Below are 26,124 nucleotides of genomic sequence, written 5' to 3' on the forward strand. Positions count from 1 at the left end.
ATGATTCAAAAATATCAGAAAACAAGTTCTCTAAATGCCATTTTGCATGTTATCAAACAATGAAACTAGACACAGAGGGAAGAAGGACATAATGGGGGTCATTCCGAGTTGATCGCTAGCTGCCGTTGTTCGCTGCATAGCGATCAGTTAAAAAAATGCCTAATCTGCGCATGTGTATGCACCGCAATGCGCACGTGCGTCATACGGGTACGAAGTCCTTTGTGGTTTTGCACTGGTTCTAGCGATGATTCCAATCGCACAGCCAAACGCAAGGAGATTGACAGGAAGTGGGAGTTTCTGGGTGGCAACTGACCGTTTTCTGGGAGTGTTTGGAAAAAAGAAGGCGTGGCCGGGCGTTTGCTGGGCGGGTATCTGACATCATTACCGTGTCACTCGTTGCAGCAATCATCGCACAGAATAAGTAACTACAGGGTTGGTCTTGTTCTGCACAAAAAGTGTTTGCTGCCACGTGGCTGCACAAGCGTTCTTCACACTTCTGCAAAGTGAAAATACACTCTTCCGTGGGTGGCGGCTATGCGTTTGCATGGCTGCTAAAAGTAGCTAGCGAGCGATCAACTCGGAATGAGGGCCCATATTTGAAACCGATATGTCCAACTATGAGCCTCCATAACCCGTTTTTGCACAAAAAAACGGACTTTTACAGCGAATTGTGAAAACCCCTATCCAATTAGCAGAGAAATCTTTTCCCACAATAATTTATTGCGAATTCCCCTTCACCTACTCTGAGCAGGTGAAAACTTGGGGAAAATTTTAAGGTAAAAATGTCGAAATTTGATTTAGAATCCCTCCTAATGACTAATTAGGCACTTAGAAACTTTTAATTATTTTTAATTGGCCAATAATGACATGTCAGTTTTGGGGTAAAAAAGGATACCTCCCTGAGTGTGGTCTTTTGAAATGCTTCACCAGGGATGCGATCAACATCCCGACGGACGGAATCCCGGCGGTCGAAATACCGAGGCCGGAATCCCGACTGACACAATCCCGACATATTCTCCCTCCATGGGTGTCCACGGCACCCATAGAGGGAGAATAAATTAGTGTGCCGAGCGTAGCGAGGCACCGTGCCCACAAGGGGCTGCGTTCCACTCGCCACCCTTGTCGGGATTGTGTGGTCGGGATTCCGGTGTCGGTATTTCGACCGCCGGGATCCCGTCCAGCGGGATTTTGTACTGATCCCCTTCACCAGCTTCAACAGGATCCATACCGTATGTTTCTGGATCAAGTGTAGTTCTCATGTCCTATAAAGTACTTTACAGTTGTCTACAAAGGACTTAATGTAATGAATTAAAATAAAACTGATATAATACACAATAATTTATAACTAGCTATTACAAAATACTGTTTCAAAAAGAGGATTATGATGATAGCCTAACCCTAATAGCTTTACGTCCCAAGCTATGAGATCATAAACACTGAGCAAGCAAAATGCTTATTTACACTCACCGTAAACAACATGCAGCAGAACTTTCTCTATGACCTTATAGTCCTTTCCAGTCCATACTCTCCACTGGTACAGCCCCGTATCCCACTGTTGCAATTTGTCCATAGTCACATTGACAATGCCGCGTCGTTCGATGGTCTGTGAGATACGTACTTTGGAAACATTGCTCTTGAATGAATTTGTTGCACCAATATCACTACACTCTTCCATAGATATCTGCCGGCACCAGGTGCTTACCATATTCCTGTACTGACGTGTATCATAGTTACAAATTATGGTGATGTATCCATTAACTGCAGCCTGGACTTCACGCACATGCGGATATGAGGAACCTATAGGTCAGGATGCATACTATTAGGCAGTGTTGCATTAATATATCATATAGAAAATGTTAATTCTGCATACACCCTATTAGTGTCGCCTGAAAATGTCACAGTGATAGACTCCACCTCTATATAAAGTTATGCTCTTAAAATGTAATAGATACATAGGGCCTAATTCAAGGTGGATTGCAAAATAAAATTTCCCCCTAATGGGCAAAACCTTGTTGCACTGCAGGGGGGACAGATATAACATGTGCAGAGAGAGTTAGATTGGGTGGGGTGTGTTCAAACTGAAATCTAAATTGCAGTGTAAAAATAAAGCAGCCAGTATTTATCCTGCACAGAAACAATATAACCCACCCAAATCTAACTCTCTCTGGATGTTATATCTGTCCCCCTGCAGTGCACATGGTTTTGCCCATTAGGGGAAAATTTTATTTTGCAATCAACCTTGAGTTAGGCCCATAATATAATACAAATGTAATGTATAATATAAAAGAGGTTATTGACAAATAAATAAATCATTGGTAAAACTCACTCTGTATCAATGTGTAGAGGAGAAGGTGAAATGCCACGGGTCTCCATACTGCTTGGTACATGACTGCACTGAACACCATCATATTTGTGATACTGGTTTTGTGACTCAGAAGGGACTGAACAATCTTTATGACACTGTATGTTCCTTAAGAACAATATGCCTTCATCATTCTTCCCGAGCCATGTACATAGGAAGTTTTGGAAGAAACTGATAACCACAGAAAGGAAACAGTTTGTCATTAAGAACACTTCACTGTAGAGAATAGGTCTGATGTAGCACAACTGAAATATAAAATTTGAAGTCCATTAAAATTCTATAAAGCAGCAATTAAGGGCCAATTAAATACATTAATGTGCCAAGGGCAAAGAGGTTACTGAAATGTAATGTGAATGACAAAACTAATGCAAGACAAAGGGGTATATGCAATTGCGGTCGAATTCCGGCTGGAATTCGACCGTTTTTAAATTAGACACAATTCGACAGTCGAATCCCGGCCGCTGGGGCCGGAATTCGACATATTAAAAAAAAAACGGATTAGACAGTCCCGCTGTCGAAAAACGGACCAATTGACGGATATGTGCGTCCTGGATTCGACTTTTTGGATGGCACAAAAGTGTTTAAAAAAACCCGAAAAAAAATGTGTGGGGTCCCCCCTCCTAAGCATAACCAGCCTCGGGCTCTTTGAGCCGGTCCTGGTTATAAAAATACAGGGAAAAAATTGACAGGGGATCCCCCGTATTTTTAGAACCAGCACCGGGTTCTGCGTCCGGTCCTGGTGCAAAAAATACGGGGGACAAAAGACGTAGGGGTCCCCCGTATTTTTAACATCAGCACCGGGCTCCACTAGCTGGAGAGATAATGCCACAGCCGGGGGACACTTTTATATAGGTCCCTGCGGCCGTGGCATTAAATCCCCAACTATTCACCCCTGGCCGGGGTACCCTGGAGGAGTGGGGACCCCTTAAATCAAGGGGTGTCCCCCTCCAGCCAACCAAGGGCCAGGGGTGAAGCCCGAGGCTGTCCCCCCCCCCATCCAAGGGCTGCGGATGGGGGGCTGATAGCCTTGTGTCAAATAAAAGAATATTGTTTTTTTGTAGCAGAACTACAAGTCCCAGCAAGCCTCCCCGCAAGCTGGTACTTGGAGAACCACAAGTACCAGCATGCGGGGGGAAATGGGCCCGCTGGTACCTGTAGTTCTACTGCAAAAAAAATACCCAAATAAAAACAGTACACACACACCGTGATTGTATAACTTTATTACATACATGCCGACACACACATACTTTGCGGTCAGCGGTGAGGTTACCCGCGGTCAGCCGCTGACCGCGAGTGACCTCACCGCTGACCGCAAAGTTCCCACCATTGAAGATAATGGAGCGGCTGTGCGATGTGCCGTCTGACAGCTCAGACGCGCACAGCCAATCAGGAGAGTGCCACGACATGGCGCTCCCTGATTGGCTGAAGGGACCCTCTGTGACAGGAGTCACGGGGGGTCTCAGCATTCGGGGAAAGGGGTCCCATGTGTAAACATGGGACCCCTTTCAGTGCGTGGTCCGGGTAATGCGTTTTCTTTTTTTGCCAAGAATGTGGATTACAAAAAAGAACAGGACACAGCTACACTGGATTTTGGTGAGTATAATTTTATTTTCAGGTACACCGTGGATTCTACTTGGAGAAGTGACAGAGGTCGGCGTGTGAACATAGGTAAGTATGTGTGTGTCGGCATGTATGTAATAAAGTTTTACTATCACGGTGTGCATGTACTGTTTTTATTTGAGTATTTTTTTGTAGTAGAACTACAGGTACCAGCGGGCCCGTTTCCCCCCCCCCATGCTGGTACTTGTGGTTCTCCAAGTACCAGCTTGCGGGGGAGGCTTGCTGGGACTTGTAATTCTGCTGCAAAAAACAATATTCTTTTATTTGACACAAGGCTATCAGCCCCCCATCCGCAGCCCTTGGATGGGGGGGACAGCCTCGGGCTTCACCCCTGGCCCTTGGGTGGCTGGAGGGGGGGACCCCTTGATTTAAGGGGTCCCCACTCCTCCAGGGTACCCCGGCCAGGGGTGACTAGTTGGGGATTTAATGCCACATCCGCAGGGACCGATATAAAAGTGTCCCCCGGCTGTGGCACTATCTCTCTAGCTAGTGGAGCCCAGTGCTGGTGTTAAAAATACAGGGGACCCCTACGTCTTTTGTCCCCCGTATTTTTTGCACCAGGACCGGACGCAGAGCCCGGTGCTGGTTCTAAAAATACGGGGGATCCCCTGTCAATTTTTTCCCCGTATATTTTTACAACCAGGACCGGCTCAAAGAGCCCGAGGCTGGTTATGCTTAGGAGGGGGGACCCCACGCATTTTTTTTCTTGATTTTAACCCATTCCCACCCCTTCCCACTGAAAACCATGCTCTCTCTATTTTAGTTAGTTAAAAAAAAATATTCTTTTAAAAAATATATAAATAATACTTGTGTCTCCTAAAAGACAAACCAAGTACATAATCCCTTCTAATATAAATAGATATGCTATTAGCAATAAAAAAAACCACAAAACATGTTTTTACAATTTTTTATTAGATTCCGCCAGCAAAGTGAGGCGGAATGAAATTGACGAAATTACTGTCGAAAAGCACTGTTGTCGAATCGACATTCTTCAATTGAATATACTTTTGTCGAAAAGCCGCATTTTTACCATTGCAGACATGTCGAATTTGACAACTGTCGAATTTCAAAAAGTCGAATCTGAAACTTCCGTTTTTTTGTCGAAAAGTACTGTATTGCATTGTCTAATTTTTTTTTGTGTCAAAAATGCCCCGTTTTTCGACATTTGCGGCAATTCGACCGCAATTGCATATACCCCAAAGTATTTTTTTTTATTGTTACTTTTTTTGGGATGTAAAGATCACGCTCTGTGAGGACTCAGGATAATTTTAAAACTTGAACTAATAGATATATCATCCGTTCCATTGAATGGGTGATATATCTGTACTGCATCGGCAGGTGTGTACACCTGATATGTTGTGAATAAAGTAGTTCACAGACATATTGCGTGTGCCCTGCAGCACAGCCAATACCTATATATCTTGCAGATATATCGACATGTCTGGCTGTGTGTACAGACGGCCTGCTGACCGCCGTACACTTGCTGCAGGGACTGACATCACAGCTGGGTGGGTAAATTCAAGTGACAATAGGTGGAGGGCAGAAGTTATGGCTAATTAAATTAAAGTTATTCTGTTATCTAATATTAACATCACATTTGTCTATGATGCACATGATTATACCTGCAGCAGCAGCCAGCTCAGTTTAAAAGGAGGATGTTGCATATAGAGACATCATTCAGTTTTTTTTACAAGATGAATTCAGTTGCGGTCTTCAGGCGCCTGCGCCTCTAGGCAACCACCTAAAGCTACCTAATAGTAGAGCCGTCTCTGATTACACCATTGAAACTTGCGCATGTCCTACGCTAGAAAAGTTAATAACTTGAATATCAGGGGAAAACAAGCCTGTTAGTAGAAAATGCGTCCAGAGGGTATTGGAAGCAGGTTCCTGGTTTGAAAAAGGTTTCAACCAATAGGTTTCCCCCTGATATGCAAGTTTTTTACTTTTCTGCTGTACATGTGATTTATACCAAGTAACCCATTGTGCTTTAACATATTACACTATCGGTGCCCCCTATTTGTCTTTGAGATATATATATATATCACTATCTATACATTCCTCAATGGTTGGAACCCCTTGTAATAATGATAATGAAACAGGGTGCCTTTCCAATAAATTATTCAATCCACACAATCCACGGACAGAACTTCTGTACGACAGTCATACCAATGAAAAGTCCCACACACACAGGGTTGACTGCAACATCTCATGGTTATTCTATCATTTTTTCAAGAATCAAAACAACAAAACAAAAACTATATACCTTTTAAAACAATGTAATCCCCAAGAAGCTTCCCTCACTGGTGCGATATACATACATTCCCTGGGCATGCGCAGAAGCTCCCCCTTGGCCATGTCACTCATACTATACAATGAGGCGATACTAGCGAGTGAAGGGCCCAGGTGCAGAAATATGCATTGGGCCCACCACCCTTAAACTCCCATTCCCTTTGAAAAGACGCAGAGCCTGTGCAGAGGTGCGGATCTGTGAATATATTAGAGATGTGCACCGGAAATTTTTCGGGTTTTGTGTTTTGGTTTTGGGTTCGGTTCCGTGGCCGTGTTTTGGGTTCGAACGCGTTTTGGCAAAACCTCACCGAATTTTTTTTGTCGGATTCGGGTGTGTTTTGGATTCGGGTGTTTTTTTCAAAAAACCCTAAAAAACAGCTTAAATCATAGAATTTGGGGGTCATTTTGATCCCAAAGTATTATTAACCTCAATAACCATAATTTCCACTCATTTTCAGTCTATTCTGAGCACCTCACACCTCACAATATTATTTTTAGTCCTAAAATTTGCACCGAGGTCGCTGGATGACTAAGCTCAGCGACCCAAGTGGCCGACACAAACACCTGGCCCATCTAGGAGTGGCACTGCAGTGTCACGCAGGATGGCCCTTCCAAAAAACACTCCCCAAACAGCACATGACGCAAAGAAAAAAAGAGGCGCAATGAGGTAGCTGTGTGACTAAGCTCAGCGACCCAAGTGGCCGACACAAACACCTGGCCCATCTAGGAGTGTCACTGCAGTGTCACGCAGGATGGCCCTTCCAAAAAACACTCCCCAAACAGCACATGACGCAAAGAAAAAAAGAGGCGCAATGAGGTAGCTGTGTGAGTAAGCTAAGCGACCCTAGTGGCCGACACAAACACCTGGCCCATCTAGGAGTGGCACTGCAGTGTCAGGCCGGATGGCCCTTCCAAAAAATACTCCCCAAACAGCACATGACGCAAAGAAGAAAAAAAAGAGGCGCAATGAGGTAGCTGTGTGACTAAGATAAGTGACCCTAGTGGCCGACACAAACACCTGGCCCATCTAGGAGTGGCACTGCAGTGTCACGCAGGATGGCCCTTCCAAAAAATACCCCCCAAACAGCACATGACGCAAAGAAGAAAAAAAAGAGGCGCAATGAGGTAGCTGTGTGACTAAGATAAGCGACCCTAGTGGCCGACACAAACACCTGGCCCATCTAGGAGTGGCACTGCAGTGTCACGCAGGATGGCCCTTCCAAAAAACACTCCCCAAACAGCACATGACGCAAAGAAAAATGAAAGAAAAAAGAGGTGCAAGATGGAATTGTCCTTGGGCCCTCCCACCCACCCTTATGTTGTATAAACAGGACATGCACACTTTAACCAACCCATCATTTCAGTGACAGGGTCTGCCACACGACTGTGACTGAAATGACGGGTTGGTTTGGACCCCCACCAAAAAAGAAGCAATTAATCTCTCCTTGCACAAACTGGCTCTACAGAGGCAAGACGTCCACCTCATCATCATCCTCCGATTCATCACCGTGTACATCCCCCTCCTCACAGATTATCAATTCGTCCCCACTGGAATCCACCATCACAGCTCCCTGTGTACTTTGTGGAGGCAATTGCTGCTGGTGAATGTCTCCATGGAGGAATTGATTATAATTCATTTTAATGAACATCATCTTCTCCACATTTTCTGGAAGTAACCTCGTACGCCGATTGCTGACAAGGTGAGCGGCGCACTAAACACTCTTTCGGAGTACACACTTGTGGGAGGGCAACTTAGGTAGAATAAAGCCAGTTTGTGCAAGGGCCTCCAAATTGCCTCTTTTTCCTGCCAGTATACGTACGGACTGTCTGACGTGCCTACTTGGATGCGGTCACTCATATAATCCTCCACCATTCTTTCAATGGTGAGAGAATCATATGCAGTGACAGTAGACGACATGTCCGTAATCGTTGGCAGGTCCTTCAGTCCGGACCAGATGTCAGCATCAGCAGTCGCTCCAGACTGCCCTGCATCACCGCCAGCGGGTGGGCTCGGAATTCTGAGCCTTTTCCTCGCACCCCCAGTTGTGGGAGAATGTGAAGGAGGAGATGTTGACAGGTCGCGTTCCGCTTGACTTGACAATTTTCTCACCAGCAGTTCTTTGAACCCCTGCAGACTTGTGTCACCCGGAAAGAGAGATACAACGTAGGTTTTAAATCTAGGATCGAGCACGGTGGCCAAAATGTAGTGCTCTGATTTCAACAGATTGACCACCCGTGAATCCTTGTTAAGCGAATTAAGGGCTCCATCCACAAGTCCCACATGCCTAGCGGAATCGCTCAGTGTTAGCTCCTCCTTCAATGTCTCCAGCTTCTTCTGCAAAAGCCTGATGAGGGGAATGACCTGACTCAGGCTGGCAGTGTCTGAACTGACTTCACGTGTGGCAAGTTCAAAAGGTTACAGAACCTTGCACAACGTTGAAATCATTCTCCACTGCGCTTGAGACAGGTGCATTCCACCTCCTATATCGTGGTCAGTTGTATAGGCTTGAATGGCCTTTTGCTGCTCCTCCAACCTCTGAAGCATATAGAGGGTTGAATTCCACCTCGTTACCACTTCTTGCTTCAGATGATGGCAGGGCAGGTTCAGGCGTTTTTGGTGTTGCTCCAGTCTTCTGTACGTGGTGCCTGTACGCCGAAAGTGTCCCGCAATTCTTCTGGCCACCGACAGCATCTCTTGCACGCCCCTGTCGTTTTTTAAATAATTCTGCACCACCAAATTCAAGGTATGTGCAAAACATGGGACGTGCTGGAATTTGCCCAGATTTAATGCACACACAATATTGCTGGCGTTGTCCGATGCCACAAATCCACAGGAGAGTCCAATTGGGGTAAGCCATTCTGCGATGATCTTCCTCAGTTGCCGTAAGAGGTTTTCAGCTGTGTGCGTATTCTGGAAAGCGGTGATACAAAGCGTAGCCTGCCTAGGAAAGAGTTGGCGTTTGCGAGATGCTGCTACTGGTGCCGCCGCTGCTGTTCTTGCGGCGGGAGTCAATACATCTACCCAGTGGGCTGTCACAGTCATATAGTCCTGAGTCTGCCCTGCTCCACTTGTCCACATGTCCGTGGTTAAGTGGACATTGGGTACAACTGCATTTTTTAGGACACTGGTGAGTCTTTTTCTGAGGTCTGTGTACATTTTCGGTATCGCCTGCCTAGAGAAATGGAACCTAGATGGTATTTGGTACCGGGGACACAGTACCTCAAACAAGTCTATAGTTGGCTCTGCAGTAATGATGGATACCGGAACCACGTTTCTCACCGCCCAGGTGTCACAATCCTGACTGTAGGTTTTATATTTGGTGACTTACCCCTGCCATCTGTCCTGGATCCTGTGTCTTTTCACTCACGGAGTTAAACAGCTTGTCAGTTTTCCTGAGTTCTCTGCCTGAGAGGTAATAGTTAATTAGCTCCACCTGTGGTGATCTCCTGTGTGAAGCTGAATTCAGTAATCTGAAGTTCAGGCTTCAGTGTTCTCTCGGCCTGCTAGGCCTCGCTGCACTTCACAGCCTCCTCTAGAGTAGTCACATGACAGTGACTTCACCTGACCCAGAGTTGTCCAATCCTCTGCCAGCCTGAGACTCTCTACATCACCTAATCCTGCCCACCAATCATCAGGGACCAGGAAGTATAAATCAGGAGGCTGAGTTGGAATCTGGGCCAGTTCCTTGTGTCACATACAGCCTTGTGTGGGTCTTAAGCTGAGCTCCCTAAAGGTAACCTTTGTACCTAAGTTCCTGTGGAAACTCTGTTCCCTTGTTACCGTTTGGTTTATTTGTGTGTTGCCATTTGATTTCACCATTTCCCTGAGTCTCAATGTAAAGGTACAGCTGCAATGTTTCGTCTTAAAGGCACAGTACTGAATTCCATGTTCTCCACTGAAAACCACAGCTGTCGTGTTTCAGTTTTACTACTGTTGTAGTTGGGATCTCCAGGGCTCAGTACCTCGTGCCTCAGCATCTCCGTGCTTCCAGCATCTCCGTGCCTCAGCATCTCCGTGCCTCAGCACCTCCGTGCTTCCAGCACCTCAGTATCTCCGTGACTCAGCATCTCCGTGCCTCAGCACCTCAGTGCCTCAGCATCTCCGTGCCTCAGTGCCTCAGCACCTCCGTGCTTCCAGCATCTCCGTGCCTCAGCATCTCCGTGCCTCAGCACCTCCGTGCTTCCAGCACCTCAGCATCTCCGTGACTCAGCATCTCCGTGCCTCAGCACCTCAGTGCCTCAGCATCTCCGTGCCTCAGTGCCTCAGCACCTCCGTGCATCGGTACCTCCGTGCCTCCCTACCTCCGTGCCTCAGTACCTCCGTGCCTCAGTACCTCCGTGCTTCCAGCACCTCCGTGCCACAGCACCTCCGTGCCACAGCACCTCCGTGCCTCAGTACCTCCGTGCCTCAGCATCTCCGTGCTTCCAGCACCTCCGTGCCTCAGCACCCCTACGCACCCCAGTGCCTCCACGCACCTCAGTGCCTCCACGCACCTCAGTGCCTCCACGTACCTCAGTGCCTCCACGTACCTCAGTGTCTCCAAGCACCTCAGTGTCTCCAAGCACCTCAGTGTCTCCAAGCACCTCAGTGTCCGCAAGCACCTCAGTGTCTCCAAGCACCTCAGTGTCCGCAAGCACCTCAGTGTCCGCAAGCACCTCAGTGTCCGCAAGCACCTCAGGGTCCGCAAGCACCTCAGGGTCCGCAAGCACCTCAGTGTCCGCAAGCACCTCAGTGTCTCCAACACCCCGTGTTTAGCACAATTATACCTGGTACTCTTCACTGATTCATCAGTGCCTTTCCAGTTCTGTCTTTCAGGAGACCTTCAGCATGCCTCCTGTCTGCCGACCTAATCCTGCATGAGGAGAACCTAGATTCGGCCATCTCTGCTGCGGTTCCTCTTCCCAGTCACCGGAAGAAACCCAGAGTCCACAACAGTCCCAAACCAGGTCAGTGGTAGTATTCATATAATCCTCCAGTCGCCCGCACAGACTTCACTAACACCGGGTTCACAAAAACCTCAGTCATGACAGTAGGAACTGGCCACATGGACCCGGCCGAAAGTGTTTGTCTGACGCATGACCTCCTAAGCAATATTGCAGGACGCTTGGGAGGTCTGGAGTCGACTCGGCATCGATTGGCACAGTGTCTGCAGCGGAATTCGTCCTCCAGAGATTCTATGACCTTCTGCTCTAAGACTCCTGACCAACTGCAGATTTTCTACCAGATGTTACTACAGTTACAAGAACTTTTGCCTAGTATTCTCTCTGTGATGCCTGATCTCCTCAGGAATACTACCAACGTTGTTGATCCTGTTTTGTCCCATTCAGTTAATAGAGTCTCTTCCTCTGCGCAAGGGAAAGTTTTTCATCAGAGCTATCCACGGCCCAAGCTCTCTGAAGCTGAACGTCAGCGGCGTAAGGAGCTACATCTCTGTCTTTACTGTGGAAATTCTGGTCATTTTGTTAAAGACTGTATTCTTCGCAAGCCAGGTAATAGTGACAAATCTCAGTATCATAGTGCTCATGTCTACAAGTCATCCACAGTATCCGATCCATCTGCTGCTGACGGGGGTATCAAGAAGGCTACTCTTCTGAGAGAGACTCAAATTTATGACTGGGGTCCGGTGGTTAAAAGACCTTATCCCAAGTTGGGTGTCCAGAGAAGAATGTTCAAGCCATTTACAGTCACAGAGGAGTCCGTGTCCACAGCCCCAGGAGGGGCGTCTTCAGAGCGTCCAGCCCCAGGAGGGGCGTCTTCAGAGCGTCCAGCCCCAGGAGGGGCGTCTTCAGAGCGTCCAGCCCCAGGAGAGGCGTCTTCAGAGCGTCCAGCCCCAGGAGGGGCGTCTTCAGAGCGTCCAGCCCCAGTGAGGGGTTCAGAGCGCCCAGCCCCAGAGAGTCTACAGGGTGCTGCCCAGCCAGAGATTCTACAGAGTGCTGCCCAGCCAGAGATTCTACAGAGTGCTGCCCAGCCAGAGATTCTACAGAGTGCTGCCCAGCCAGAGATTCTACAGAGTGCTGCCCAGCCAGAGATTCTACAGAGTGCTGCCCAGGCAGAGAGTCTACAGAGTGCTGCCCAGCCAGAGAGTCTACAGAGTGCTGCCCAGCCAGAGAGTCTACAGAGTGCTGCCCAGCCAGAGAGTCTACAGAGTGCTGCCCAGCCAGAGAGTCTACAGAGTGCTGCCCAGCCCCGTGAAGAGGGGGCTCTTGCCTCAGCCCAGCCCCGTGAAGAGGGGGCTCTTGCCTCAGCCCAGCCCCGTGAAGAGGGGGCTCTTGCCTCAGCCCAGCCCCGTGAAGAGGGGGCTCTTGCCTCAGCCCAGCCCCGTGAAGTGGGGGCTCTTGCCTCAGCCCAGCCCCGTGAAGTGGGGGCTCTTGCCTCAGCCCAGCCCCGTGAAGTGGGGGCTCTTGCCTCAGCCCAGCCCCGTGAAGAGGGGGCTCTTGCCTCAGCCCAGCCCCGTGAAGAGGGGGCTCTTGCCTCAGCCCAGCCCCGTGAAGTGGGGGCTCTTGCCTCAGCCCAGCCCCGTGAAGTGGGGGCTCTTGCCTCAGCCCAGCCCCGTGAAGTGGGGGCTCTTGCCTCAGCCCAGCCCTGTGAAGAAAGGGCTCAGCCCGTCCCGGTTCCAGCCGGTCCAGCAATACTCCAGGCCCTGCCTGGTCAGTCCGTCCCGGTTCCAGCCGGTCCAGCAATACTCCAGGCCCAGCCTGGTCAGTCCGTCCCGGTTCCAGACGGTCCAGCAATACTCCAGGCCCAGCCTGGTCAGTCCGTCCCGGTTCCAGCCGGTCCATCAATACTCCAGGCTCCGCCTGGTCAGTCCGTCCCGGTTCCAGCCGGTCCAGCAATACTCCAGGACCAGCCTGGTCCGTCTCCTTTGGCTCCAGCCAATCCAAGTATCCTCGGATCCAATCCAGTCCTACTCGTCCAGCCAAAGCTTTCTTCAGTTTCATCCTCTAAGCTTTCGTCTGATGGTTTTCCACCTATTTACTTTGATGGAGATTTATTGCAATATGCCGCTCTGGTTGAACAATTTCTCTCTCGGATGGAGTCTGATCCTTCAGGTGCAGTAACTCTTTCCAACGTTACTCGATATCTGTTCCTGGCATTCAGAGGAAGAGCTTTGGAGTGGGCCAACATGCTCTTTGAGAGTAATGATCCTGTGTTCCATGACTTACAGACTTTCAGTAACGCTGTAGTTAAAGAATTTAGTCCTAAACCTTTGGAATCTGCATCAACGAAGGTCCTAAATTCTTCTGTATGAATTTCTCAAGTTCCTCTAAGATTCAAGATGGGTGTCCGGAGTCCACCCTTGAAGAGGGGGATACTGTCACAATCCTGACTGTAGGTTTTATATTTGGTGACTTACCCCTGCCATCTGTCCTGGATCCTGTGTCTTTTCACTCACGGAGTTAAACAGCTTGTCAGTTTTCCTGAGTTCTCTGCCTGAGAGGTAATAGTTAATTAGCTCCACCTGTGGTGATCTCCTGTGTGAGGCTGAATTCAGTAATCTGAAGTTCAGGCTTCAGTGTTCTCTCGGCCTGCTAGGCCTCGCTGCACTTCACAGCCTCCTCTAGAGTAGTCACATGACAGTGACTTCACCTGACCCAGAGTTGTCCAATCCTCTGTTACGATTCCTGTACTCCAGACTGGAGAAGATCTTATGGCAGAGATCTGAGTACAGGAATGAAATACAGGTTGTGGGAGCTGGAGAGCCTAGTAACCCCTGGCGCCCTAACTCCGTTGTCTCGCCCGTGTTATCAGAAATCCCCTGCGAGACTATGGTTGCTTGAGCCCATGGCAGCCGCGTTCGAAGGGCGGATTATGTCTGCCCAACCCCGATGCCCCCGCAGGTCTTAATGGGAGACAAGGGGAAGTCCGAGACAGGGAGATAACAAGGGGCCCTCTGACTAAGCAACCAAGCCAGGGGTTACAAGCTAACTTAACTAAATCAAAAGGTATGTGCGGACTAGCCGCCAGGGAAAAGGACAACCAAGGATCCACGGATCCGACACTCCTATCCGGCACCGCTGGACACCAGAGTGGATCTTGTGGAAGCGGAATCCTCCGCAAAGCACCAGAACTCAAAATAAACACAATAATAAATAGTAGCGGACAAGCCGCAACACACGGCTGCGCCGCGACTCACGAACACCACCAGATGTTAAAGGTGCTCGGTCAGACTCCAGGAACAGATGGTAACTTCCGAGTACTGGATCACTGAGAACAGGAACAAACGAACAGACCGGGACTGGGAACTCTCTCTGCAGCAGAATCAGGCAAACAGGAAGCTATCACCGGCGTCTGTGAGGAGTCCTGGGAGTGCTTTTAACAGAGAGTCTTCCAATCAGCTGTTTGGAGGCTGATTGGATTAAATGCCATGCAGCTGACAAGCTGCATGGCCAGGGAAACAGATGAGTGATAATTACAACATGCCGTGCAGCTGCATGCTACACAGCCAGGAAACCAGTGATGATATAAACTTAGACCCAGCAACGGGGAACACGATCCGACAGTGGCGTCCCCGTTGCTAGGCGCCGGCCGCACTGACGAGCGGACCCTCGGCGCCTAACAGTACCCCCCCCTTGAGGAGGGGTCAAGGAACCCCTAAATCCGGGTTTCTGAGGAAATTCTTGAAAAAATGCCCTTTTGAGCCTTGGGGCATGAAGGTCCTCATCTAGGACCCACGACCTTTCCTCAGGACCATAACCTGTCCAATGCACCAAAAAATAAAGCCGACCCCGGGACAGCTTGGAATCGAGAACCTTCTCAACCACGAACTCCTGCTGACCCTGTACATTAACTGGTGATCTCCCCTGAGGTTTTTTACGAGGAAATCTGCTAGATGAAACATATGGTTTGAGCAAAGAGCAATGGAAGGTATTTCCGATTCGTAACGTTTTTGGTAGCTGTAACCGGAAAGCAACTGGATTGACTTTTTTGATAATGAGAAATGGTCCAATAAATCTAGGACCCAATCTGGCTGAGGTTTGTCGAAGTTTGATATTGCGAGTCGACAGCCACACCCTGTCTCCTACTCTAAAAGTGCACGGCCGCCGGAACCTGTCCGAAAAATCTTTTTCCTTGAAAGCTGCTTTTCTGAGAGCTATGTGCACTTTTTTCCAAATAAGTTTAAGATGAGAGGTCAGGGCCAGAGAGGAGACAGAGGAATGTTGGAAAAATGAATTAGCTCTGGGGTGGAAACCAAAAACTGCAAAAAATGGAGACACATTGGTAGAGGAATGACAGGCATTATTATAAGCAAACTCTGCCAATGGAAGAAACTCAGACCAGTCATTTTGGAGTTTGGCCGAGTACAAACGCAAATATTGTTTTAAGGATTGGTTCACTCGCTCAGTCTGTCCATTTGATTGTGGATGATAACCGGAGGTTAATGATAATTTCATTTTTAACGAAGCACAAAAAGACTTCCAAAACTGTGCAATGAATTGTGGACCCCTGTCAGAAACAATATCAGTGGGTAACCCATGGAGTCTGAAAACATGACGGAGGAACAAGACTGCCAATCCCTGGGCAGATGGCAATCGGGGAAGACCAATAAAATGAGCCTTCTTACTAAAACGGTCCACTACCACCCATATGACTGTGCATCCAGCTGACAGAGGGAGATCCACCACAAAATCCATGGAGATATGCGACCATGGTCTAAGAGGAACATTCAATGGCATAAGTTGACCAATAGGCAAAGAACGGGGAACTTTATGCTGTGCACAGACCTGACACGAAAAAACAAACTCTTTAATGTCTTTAGAAAGACCAGGCCACCACACTGCGCGGGATACCAATTCAAAAGTTTTAGCGACTCCCAGATGCCCTGCAACTTTGCTATCATGAAATTCCTCCAAAACAGTTGCTCTCAAAAACTCAGGAACAAAAAGACGACCAGCAGGAGTATTTCCCGGAGCTTGATGTTGAAGCAGCTTCAATTGAGAAAAAACATCCTGTGTGAGACCTGCCTGAATGACTGAAGGCGGAAGTATGAGAGTAACAGGACTGTTGTCTTGAGCGGGAAGAAAACTGCGTGAGAGGGCATCTGCCTTGGTGTTCTTGGAACCAGGTCTGAAGGTGATAATGAATTTGAAACGAGTGAAAAATAAAGCCCAACGAGCCTGTCGGGCATTCAGTCGCTTAGCTGATTCAATGTATTGAAGATTTTTGTGATCTGTCAAAACAGAAATGGTGTGGGTCGCTCCTTCAAGCCAATGTCTCCACTCCTCAAAAGCCCATTTAATAGCCAGCAACTCCCGATTACCAACATCGTAGTTGGATTCAGCAGATGAGAATTTCCTGGACATAAAGGCACAAGGATGTAACTCAAGGGAATCTGGATCCTTCTGAGAAAGGATAGCCCCTACACCAACCTCCGAGGCATCTACCTCAACGATGAAAGGCAATTCTGGGTTGGGATGTCTAAGGACAGGGGCTGAGACAAAGGCTTGTTTCAAGGCCTGAAAAGATACTTTAGCTTCACATGACCAATTGGTAGGATCTGCTCCCTTCTTAGTGAGTGCCACAATGGGAGCAACTATGTCAGAGAAAGAGTGAATAAACCTTCTGTAGTAGTTCGCAAACCCTAAAAAGCGCTGAATTGCTTTTAAGTTGGTGGGTTGCGCCCAACTCAGGATGGCTTGGAGCTTCTTAGGTTCCATTCGGAATCCCCGAGGGGAAATAATGTACCCTAAAAAGGATACCTCCGTGACGTGAAATTCACACTTCTCCGGTTTGGCATACAAGTGATTTTCACGTAATTTCTTAAGTACCTGACGCACCTGGGTAACATGTTGTTCTATAGAGTCAGAATAAATCAAAATGTCGTCTAAATAGACCACAACGAATCTTCCCAGAAACTCACGGAGCACATCATTAATGAGATCCTGAAAGACTGCCGGAGCGTTAGATAGGCCGAAAGGCATGACCAGATACTCATAGTGACCTGATTGAGTACTGAATGCCGTTTTCCACTCATCCCCCGATCTGATTCTAATGAGATTATATGCTCCTCTCAGGTCAATCTTGGAAAAAATAACAGCCGAACGTAGCTGATCAAAGAGGACAGAGATCAGAGGCAGAGGGTAAGTATTCTTTACTGAGATTTTATTCAGGGCTCGAAAGTCAATGCAGGGTCTGAGGGAACCATCCTTCTTCTCTACGAAGAAAAAACCTGCACTTAAAGGGGATTTAGATGGCCTGATAAACCCTTTCTCAAGACTTTCTTTCACATACTCATTCATGGCCACAGTTTCAGGACCAGACAATGCATATAACCTTCCTTTAGGCAACGTGGCACCAGGAATTAACTCTATGGTACAATCATAAGGCCTATGGGGAGGCAAAATATCCGCATTGCCCTTGGAAAACACATCCAAAAAATCTTGGTACTCTCCAGGAATATGTGCGGGCCTGGCAGCAGCTACTCGGATAGGAAGTGTAATACATTCTTTATCACAGATGGTACTCCATTGTAGAATCTCCCCAGACTGCCAATCTATGATGGGATTATGAAAGGCCAGCCAAGGGTGACCCAGAACCACAGGAACTGCTGGACAATGGGTAAGAAAAAACTCAATCTTTTCAGAATGTAGAGCTCCCACCGAGAGCAAAACAGGAGGTGTACATAGAGAAATAACCCCATTGGATAAGGGACTCCCATCTAAACCATGCATGGTGATACACCTACTTAAGGTTAACTGAGGAATACCTAAGGCCTTGGCCCATGTTAAGTCCATAAAGTTTCCTGCAGCTCCACTGTCCACAAAAGCAGAGACCGAGGAACAGAGGCTGTCATAAGAAACTTTAGCAGGAACCAATAGTGAATTATTTGAGGAGATGAGCTGTAGACCAAAGTGAACCCCCTCACTATTCACTTGGTCAGGAAGTTTCCCGACTTGTTTGGGCAACTACGGGCAAAATGTCCCTTACCTCCGCAGTACAAACACAGACCAGAATTTTGCCTCCTGGTTCTTTCTTCCGGAGACAATTTGGAGAGACCAATCTGCATAGGCTCCTCCATGTCTATCGGAACGGAAGAAACACAGGGAAAAGAAACTACAGATGCCCCTTTCTCAGTCCTCCGCTCTCTGAGCCGACGATCTATTTTAATAGAGAGCTCCATGAGTTTATCAAGGTTCTCAGGAGCGGGATACTGAAGGAGGCTGTCTTTTATAGATTCAGATAAGCCGAGGCGAAACTGACTGCGCAGGGCAGGATCATTCCAGCCACAGTCGTTCGACCAACGGCGAAACTCCGTACAATAATTCTCTGCAGGATTCCTACCCTGTCTTAGAGCACGCAACTGACTTTCTGCGGATGCCTCTCTATCAGGGTCGTCATACAATAGCCCTAAAGATTTCAAAAAAGCGTCTACAGACGATAAGGCCGGATCGTCTGTCTTTAAACCAAAAGCCCAGGTCTGAGGATCCCCCTGAAGCAGAGAAATTATAATTCCAACCCGCTGAGCCTCCGTACCTGAGGAAACTGGTCTTAAACGAAAATACAGTTTACAAGACTCTTTAAAATTAAAAAACTGTTTTCTATCCCCAGAAAAACGGTCAGGCAGATGCATTTTTGGTTCAGGGATGACCCTTGGGGAAGTCCATAACAGATCTTCCTGTGAGCTCACCCGGAGGGACAGATCCTGAACCATCTGGGTAAGTTCCTGAATCTGACTAACCAAAAACTGGCCAGGATTTGGCCCAACACCGGTGGGATTCATGAGGCCGACAAAATTCTCCCTACTGGATAAGTGAAAAAATTAACTCCTGTTGAAATTTTTTCTTTTGTCTGGCCGGTGATAATGTTACGATTCCTGTACTCCAGACTGGAGAAGATCTTATGGCAGAGATCTGAGTACAGGAATGAAATACAGGTTGTGGGAGCTGGAGAGCCTAGTAACCCCTGGCGCCCTAACTCCGTTGTCTCGCCCGTGTTATCAGAAATCCCCTGCGAGACTATGGTTGCTTGAGCCCATGGCAGCCGCGTTCGAAGGGCGGATTATGTCTGCCCAACCCCGATGCCCCCGCAGGTCTTAATGGGAGACAAGGGGAAGTCCGAGACAGGGAGATAACAAGGGGCCCTCTGACTAAGCAACCAAGCCAGGGGTTACAAGCTAACTTAACTAAATCAAAAGGTATGTGCGGACTAGCCGCCAGGGAAAAGGACAACCAAGGATCCACGGATCCGACACTCCTATCCGGCACCGCTGGACACCAGAGTGGATCTTGTGGAAGCGGAATCCTCCGCAAAGCACCAGAACTCAAAATAAACACAATAATAAATAGTAGCGGACAAGCCGCAACACACGGCTGCGCCGCGACTCACGAACACCACCAGATGTTAAAGGTGCTCGGTCAGACTCCAGGAACAGATGGTAACTTCCGAGTACTGGATCACTGAGAACAGGAACAAACGAACAGACCGGGACTGGGAACTCTCTCTGCAGCAGAATCAGGCAAACAGGAAGCTATCACCGGCGTCTGTGAGGAGTCCTGGGAGTGCTTTTAACAGAGAGTCTTCCAATCAGCTGTTTGGAGGCTGATTGGATTAAATGCCATGCAGCTGACAAGCTGCATGGCCAGGGAAACAGATGAGTGATAATTACAACATGCCGTGCAGCTGCATGCTACACAGCCAGGAAACCAGTGATGATATAAACTTAGACCCAGCAACGGGGAACACGATCCGACAGTGGCGTCCCCGTTGCTAGGCGCCGGCCGCACTGACGAGCGGACCCTCGGCGCCTAACATCCTCTGCCAGCCTGAGACTCTCTACATCACCTAATCCTGCCCACCAATCATCAGGGACCAGGAAGTATAAATCAGGAGGCTGAGTTGGAATCTGGGCCAGTTCCTTGTGTCACATACAGCCTTGTGTGGGTCTTAAGCTGAGCTCCCTAAAGGTAACCTTTGTACCTAAGTTCCTGTGGAAACTCTGTTCCCTTGTTACCGTTTGGTTTATTTGTGTGTTGCCATTTGATTTCACCATTTCCCTGAGTCTCAATGTAAAGGTACAGCTGCAATGTTTCGTCTTAAAGGCACAGTACTGAATTCCATGTTCTCCACTGAAAACCACAGCTGTCGTGTTTCAGTTTTACTACTGTTGTAGTTGGGATCTCCAGGGCTCAGTACCTCGTGCCTCAGCATCTCCGTGCTTCCAGCATCTCCGTGCCTCAGCATCTCCGTGCCTCAGCACCTCCGTGCTTCCAGCACCTCAGTATCTCCGTGACTCAGCATCTCCGTGCCTCAGCACCTCAGTGCCTCAGCATCTCCGTGCCTCAGTGCCTCAGCACCTCCGTGCTTCCAGCATCTCCGTGCCTCAGCACCTCCGTGCTTCCAGCACCTCAGCATCTCCGTGACTCAGCATCTCCGTGCCTCAGCACCTCAGTGCCTCAGCATCTCCGTGCCTCAGTGCCTCAGCACCTCCGTGCTTCCAGCACCTCCGTGCATCGGTACTTCCGTGCCTCCCTACCTCCGTGCCTCAGTACCTCCGTGCTTCCAGCACCTCCGTGCCACAGCACCTCCGTGCCACAGCACCTCCGTGCCTCAGTACCTCCGTGCCTCAGCATCTCCGTGCTTCCAGCACCTCCGTGCCTCAGCACCCCTACGCACCCCAGTGCCTCCACGCACCTCAGTGCCTCCACGTACCTCAGTGCCTCCACGTACCTCAGTGCCTCCAAGCACCTCAGTGTCTCCAAGCACCTCAGTGTCTCCAAGCACCTCAGTGTCCGCAAGCACCTCAGTGTCCGCAAGCACCTCAGGGTCCGCAAGCACCTCAGGGTCCGCAAGCACCTCAGTGTCCGCAAGCACCTCAGTGTCTCCAAGCACCCCGTGTTTAGCACAATTATACCTGGTACTCTTCACTGATTCATCAGTGCCTTTCCAGTTCTGTCTTTCAGGAGACCTTCAGCATGCCTCCTGTCTGCCGACCTAATCCTGCATGAGGAGAACCTAGATTCGGCCATCTCTGCTGCGGTTCCTCTTCCCAGTCACCGGAAGAAACCCAGAGTCCACAACAGTCCCAAACCAGGTCAGTGGTAGTATTCATATAATCCTCCAGTCGCCCGCACAGACTTCACTAACACCGGGTTCACAAAAACCTCAGTCATGACAGTAGGATGCCAAGGCCTCAGTTATCCGCTTTGCAGCAGGATGACTGCTGTGATATTTCATCTTCCTCGCAAAGGACTGTTGGACAGTCAATTGCTTGGTGGAAGTAGTAAAAGTGGTCTTACGACTTCCCCTCTGGGATGACCATCGACTCCCAGCAGCAACAACAGCAGCGCCAGCAGCAGTAGGCGTTACACTCAAGGATGCATCGGAGGAATCCCAGGCAGGAGAGGACTCGTCAGAATTGCCAGTGACATGGCCTGCAGGACTATTGGCATTCCCGGGGAAGGAGGAAATTGACACTGAGGGAGTTGGTGGGGTGGTTTGCGTGAGCTTGGTTACAAGAGGAAGGGATTTACTGGTCAGTGGACTGCTTCCGCTGTCGCCCAAAGTTTTTGAACTTGTCACTGACTTATTATGAATGCGCTGCAGGTGACGTATAAGGGAGGATGTTCCGAGGTGGTTAACGTCCTTACCCCTACTTATTACAGCTTGACAAAGGCAACACACGGCTTGACACCTGTTGTCCGCATTTCTGTTGAAATACTTCCACACCGAAGAGCTGATTTTTTTGGTATTTTCACCAGGCATGTCAATGGCCATATTCCTCCCACGGACAACAGGTGTCTCCCCGGGTGCCTGACTTAAACAAACCACCTCACCATCAGAATCCTCCTTGTCAATTTCCTCCCCAGCAACACCCATATCCTCCTCATCCTGGTGTACTTCAACACTGACATCTTCAATCTGACTATCAGGAACTGGACTGCGGGTGCTCCTTCCAGCACTTGCAGGGGGCGTGCAAATGGTGGAAGGTGCATGCTCTTCACGTCCAGTGTTGGGAAGGTCAGGCATCGCAACCGACACAATTGGACTCTCCTTGTGGATTTGTGATTTCGAAGAACGCACAGTTCTTTGCTGTGCTTTTGCCAGCTTAAGTCTTTTCATTTTTCTAGCGAGAGGCTGAGTGCTTCCATCCTCATGTGAAGCTGAACCACTAGCCATGAACATAGGCCAGGGCCTCAGCCGTTCCTTGCCACTCCGTGTGGTAAATGGCATATTGGCAAGTTTACGCTTCTCCTCCGACGATTTTATTTTAGATTTTTGAGTCCTTTTTTTACTGATATTTTGTGTTTTGGATTTTACATGCTCTGTAATATGACATTGGGCATCGGCCTTGGCAGACGACGTTGATGGAATTTCATCGTCTCGGCCATGACTAGTGGCAGCAGCTTCAGCACGAGGTGGAAGTGGATCTTGATCTTTCCCTATTTTTGGAACCTCAACATTTTTGTTCTCCATATTTTAATAGGCACAACTAAAAGGCACCTCAGGTAAACAATGGAGATGGATGGATACTAGTATACTTATGGATGACGAGTGACTGACGACACAGAGGTAGCTACAGCCGTGGACTACCGTACTGCGTCTGCTAGTATAGAGATGATAATGATATAAAAAATATATATATATCACTACTGCAGGTATATATAATATAATGACGGACCTGCTGGACACTGTCAGCAGACTCCTAAACTACTAGTATGAAGAAGATAGAAAAAAAAAACCCACCACAGGTAGGTATACAATTATGGACGAGCACTGACGACACAGAGGTAGCTACAGCCGTGGACTACCGTACTGCGTCTGCTAGTATAGAGATGATAATGATATAAAAAATATATATATATCACTACTGCAGGTATATATAATATAATGACGGACCTGCTGGACACTGTCAGCAGACTCCTAAACTACTAGTATGAAGAAGATAGAAAAAAAACCCCCACCACAGGTAGGTATACAATTATGGACGAGCACTGACGACACAGAGGTAGCTACAGACGTGGACTACCGTACTGCATCTGCTAGTATAGAGATGATAATGATATAAAAAATATATATATATCACTACTGCAGGTATATATAATATAATGACGGACCTGCTGGACACTGTCAGCAGACTCCTAAACTACTAGTATGAAGAAGATAGAAAAAAAAAACCCCACCACAGGTAGGTATACAATTATGGACGAGCACTGACGACACAGAGGTAGCTACAGCCGTGGACTACCGTACTGCGTCTGCTAGTATAGAGATGATAATGATATAAAAAATATATATATATCACTACTGCAGGTATATATAATATAATGACGGACCTGCTGGACACTGTCAGCAGACTCCTAAACTACTAGTATGAAGAAGATAGAAAAAAAAAAACCCACCACAGGTTGGTATACAATTATGGACGAGCACTGACGACACAGAGGTAGCTACAGCCGTGGACTACCGTACTGCGTCTGCTAGTATAGAGATGATAATGATATAAAAAATATATATATATCACTACTGCAGGTATATATAATATAATGACGGACCTGCTGGACACTGTCAGCAGACTCCTAAACTACTAGTATGAAGAAGATAGAAAAAAAAACCCCACCACAGGTAGGTATACAATTATGGACGAGCACTGACGACACAGAGGTAGCTACAGACGTGGACTACCGTACTGCGTCTGCTAGTATAGAGATGATAATGATATAAAAAATATATATATATATCACTACTGCAGGTATATATAATATAATGACGGACCTGCTGGACACTGTCAGCAGACTCCTAAACTACTAGTATGAAGAAGATAGAAAAAAAAAACGCCACCACAGGTAGGTATACAATTATGGACGAGCACTGACGACACAGAGGTAGCTACAGACGTGGACTACCGTACTGCGTCTGCTAGTATAGAGATGATAATGATATAAAATATATATATATATCACTACTGCAGGTATATATAATATAATGACGGACCTACTGGACACTGTCAGCAGACTCCTAAACTACTAGTATGAAGAAGATAGAAAAAAAAAACCCACCACAGGTAGGTATACACATATGGACGAGCACTGACGACACAGAGGTAGCTACAGCCGTGGACTACCGTACTGCGTCTGCTAGTATAGAGATGATAATGATATAAAAAATATATATATATCACTACTGCAGGTATATATAATATAATGACGGACCTGCTGGACACTGTCAGCAGACTCCTAAACTACTAGTATGAAGAAGATAGAAAAAAAAACCCCACCACAGGTAGGTATACAATTATGGACGAGCACTGACGACACAGAGGTAGCTACAGCCGTGGACTACCATACTGCGTCTGCTAGTATAGAGATGATAATGATATAAAAAATATATATATATCACTACTGCAGGTATATATAATATAATGACGGACCTGCTGGACACTGTCAGCAGACTCCTAAACTACTAGTATGAAGAAGATAGAAAAAAAAAACCCACCACAGGTAGGTATACAATTATGGACGAGCACTGACGACACAGAGGTAGCTACAGACGTGGACTACCGTACTGCGTCTGCTAGTATAGAGATGATAATGATATAAAAAATATATATATATCACTACTGCAGGTATATATAATATAATGACGGACCTGCTGGACACTGTCAGCAGACTCCTAAACTACTAGTATGAAGAAGATAGAAAAATAAACCCCACCACAGGTAGGTAAACAATTATGGACGAGCACTTACGACACAGAGGTAGCTACAGCCGTGGACTACCGTACTGCGTCTGCTAGTATAGAGATGATAATGATATAAAATATATATATATCACTACTGCAGGTATATATAATATAATGACGGACCTGCTGGACACTGTCAGCAGACTCCTAAACTACTAGTATGAAGAAGATAGAAAAAAAAACCCCACCACAGGTAGGTATACAATTATGGACGAGCACTGATGACACAGAGGTAGCTACAGACGTGGACTACCGTACTGCGTCTGCTAGTATAGAGATGATAATGATATAAAAAATATATATATATCACTACTGCAGGTATATATAATATAATGACGGACCTGATGGACACTGTCAGCAGACTCCTAAACTACTAGTATGAAGAAGATAGAAAAAAAACCCCCCACCACAGGTAGGTATACAATTATGGACGAGCACTGACGACACAGAGGTAGCTACAGACGTGGACTACCGTACTGCGTCTGCTAGTATAGAGATGATAATGATATAAAATATATATATATATCACTACTGCGGGTATATATAATATAATGACGGACCTGCTGGACACTGTCAGCAGACTCCTAAACTACTAGTATGAAGAAGATAGAAAAAAAAAACCCCACCACAGGTAGGTATACAATTATGGATGAGCACTGATGACACAGAGGTAGCTACAGCCGTGGACTACCGTACTGCGTCTGCTAGTATAGAGATGATAATGATATAAAAAATATATATATATCACTACTGCAGGTATATATAATATAATGACGGACCTGCTGGACACTGTCAGCAGACTCCTAAACTACCAGTATGAAGAAGATAGAAAAAAAAACCCCACCACAGGTAGGTATACAATTATGGACGAGCACTGACGACACAGAGGTAGCTACAGCCGTGGACTACCGTACTGCGTCTGCTAGTATAGAGATGATAATGATATAAAAAATATATATATATCACTACTGCAGGTATATATAATATAATGACAGACCTGCTGGACACTGTCAGCAGACTCCTAAACTACCAGTATGAAGAAGATAGAAAAAAAAACCCCACCACAGGTAGGTATACAATTATGGACGAGCACTGACGACACAGAGGTAGCTACAGCCGTGGACTACCGTACTGCGTCTGCTAGTATAGAGATGATAATGATATAAAAAATATATAT

Source organism: Pseudophryne corroboree, chromosome 2 (genome assembly GCF_028390025.1).
Source record: "Pseudophryne corroboree isolate aPseCor3 chromosome 2, aPseCor3.hap2, whole genome shotgun sequence".
Lineage (NCBI taxonomy): Eukaryota > Metazoa > Chordata > Amphibia > Anura > Myobatrachidae > Pseudophryne > Pseudophryne corroboree.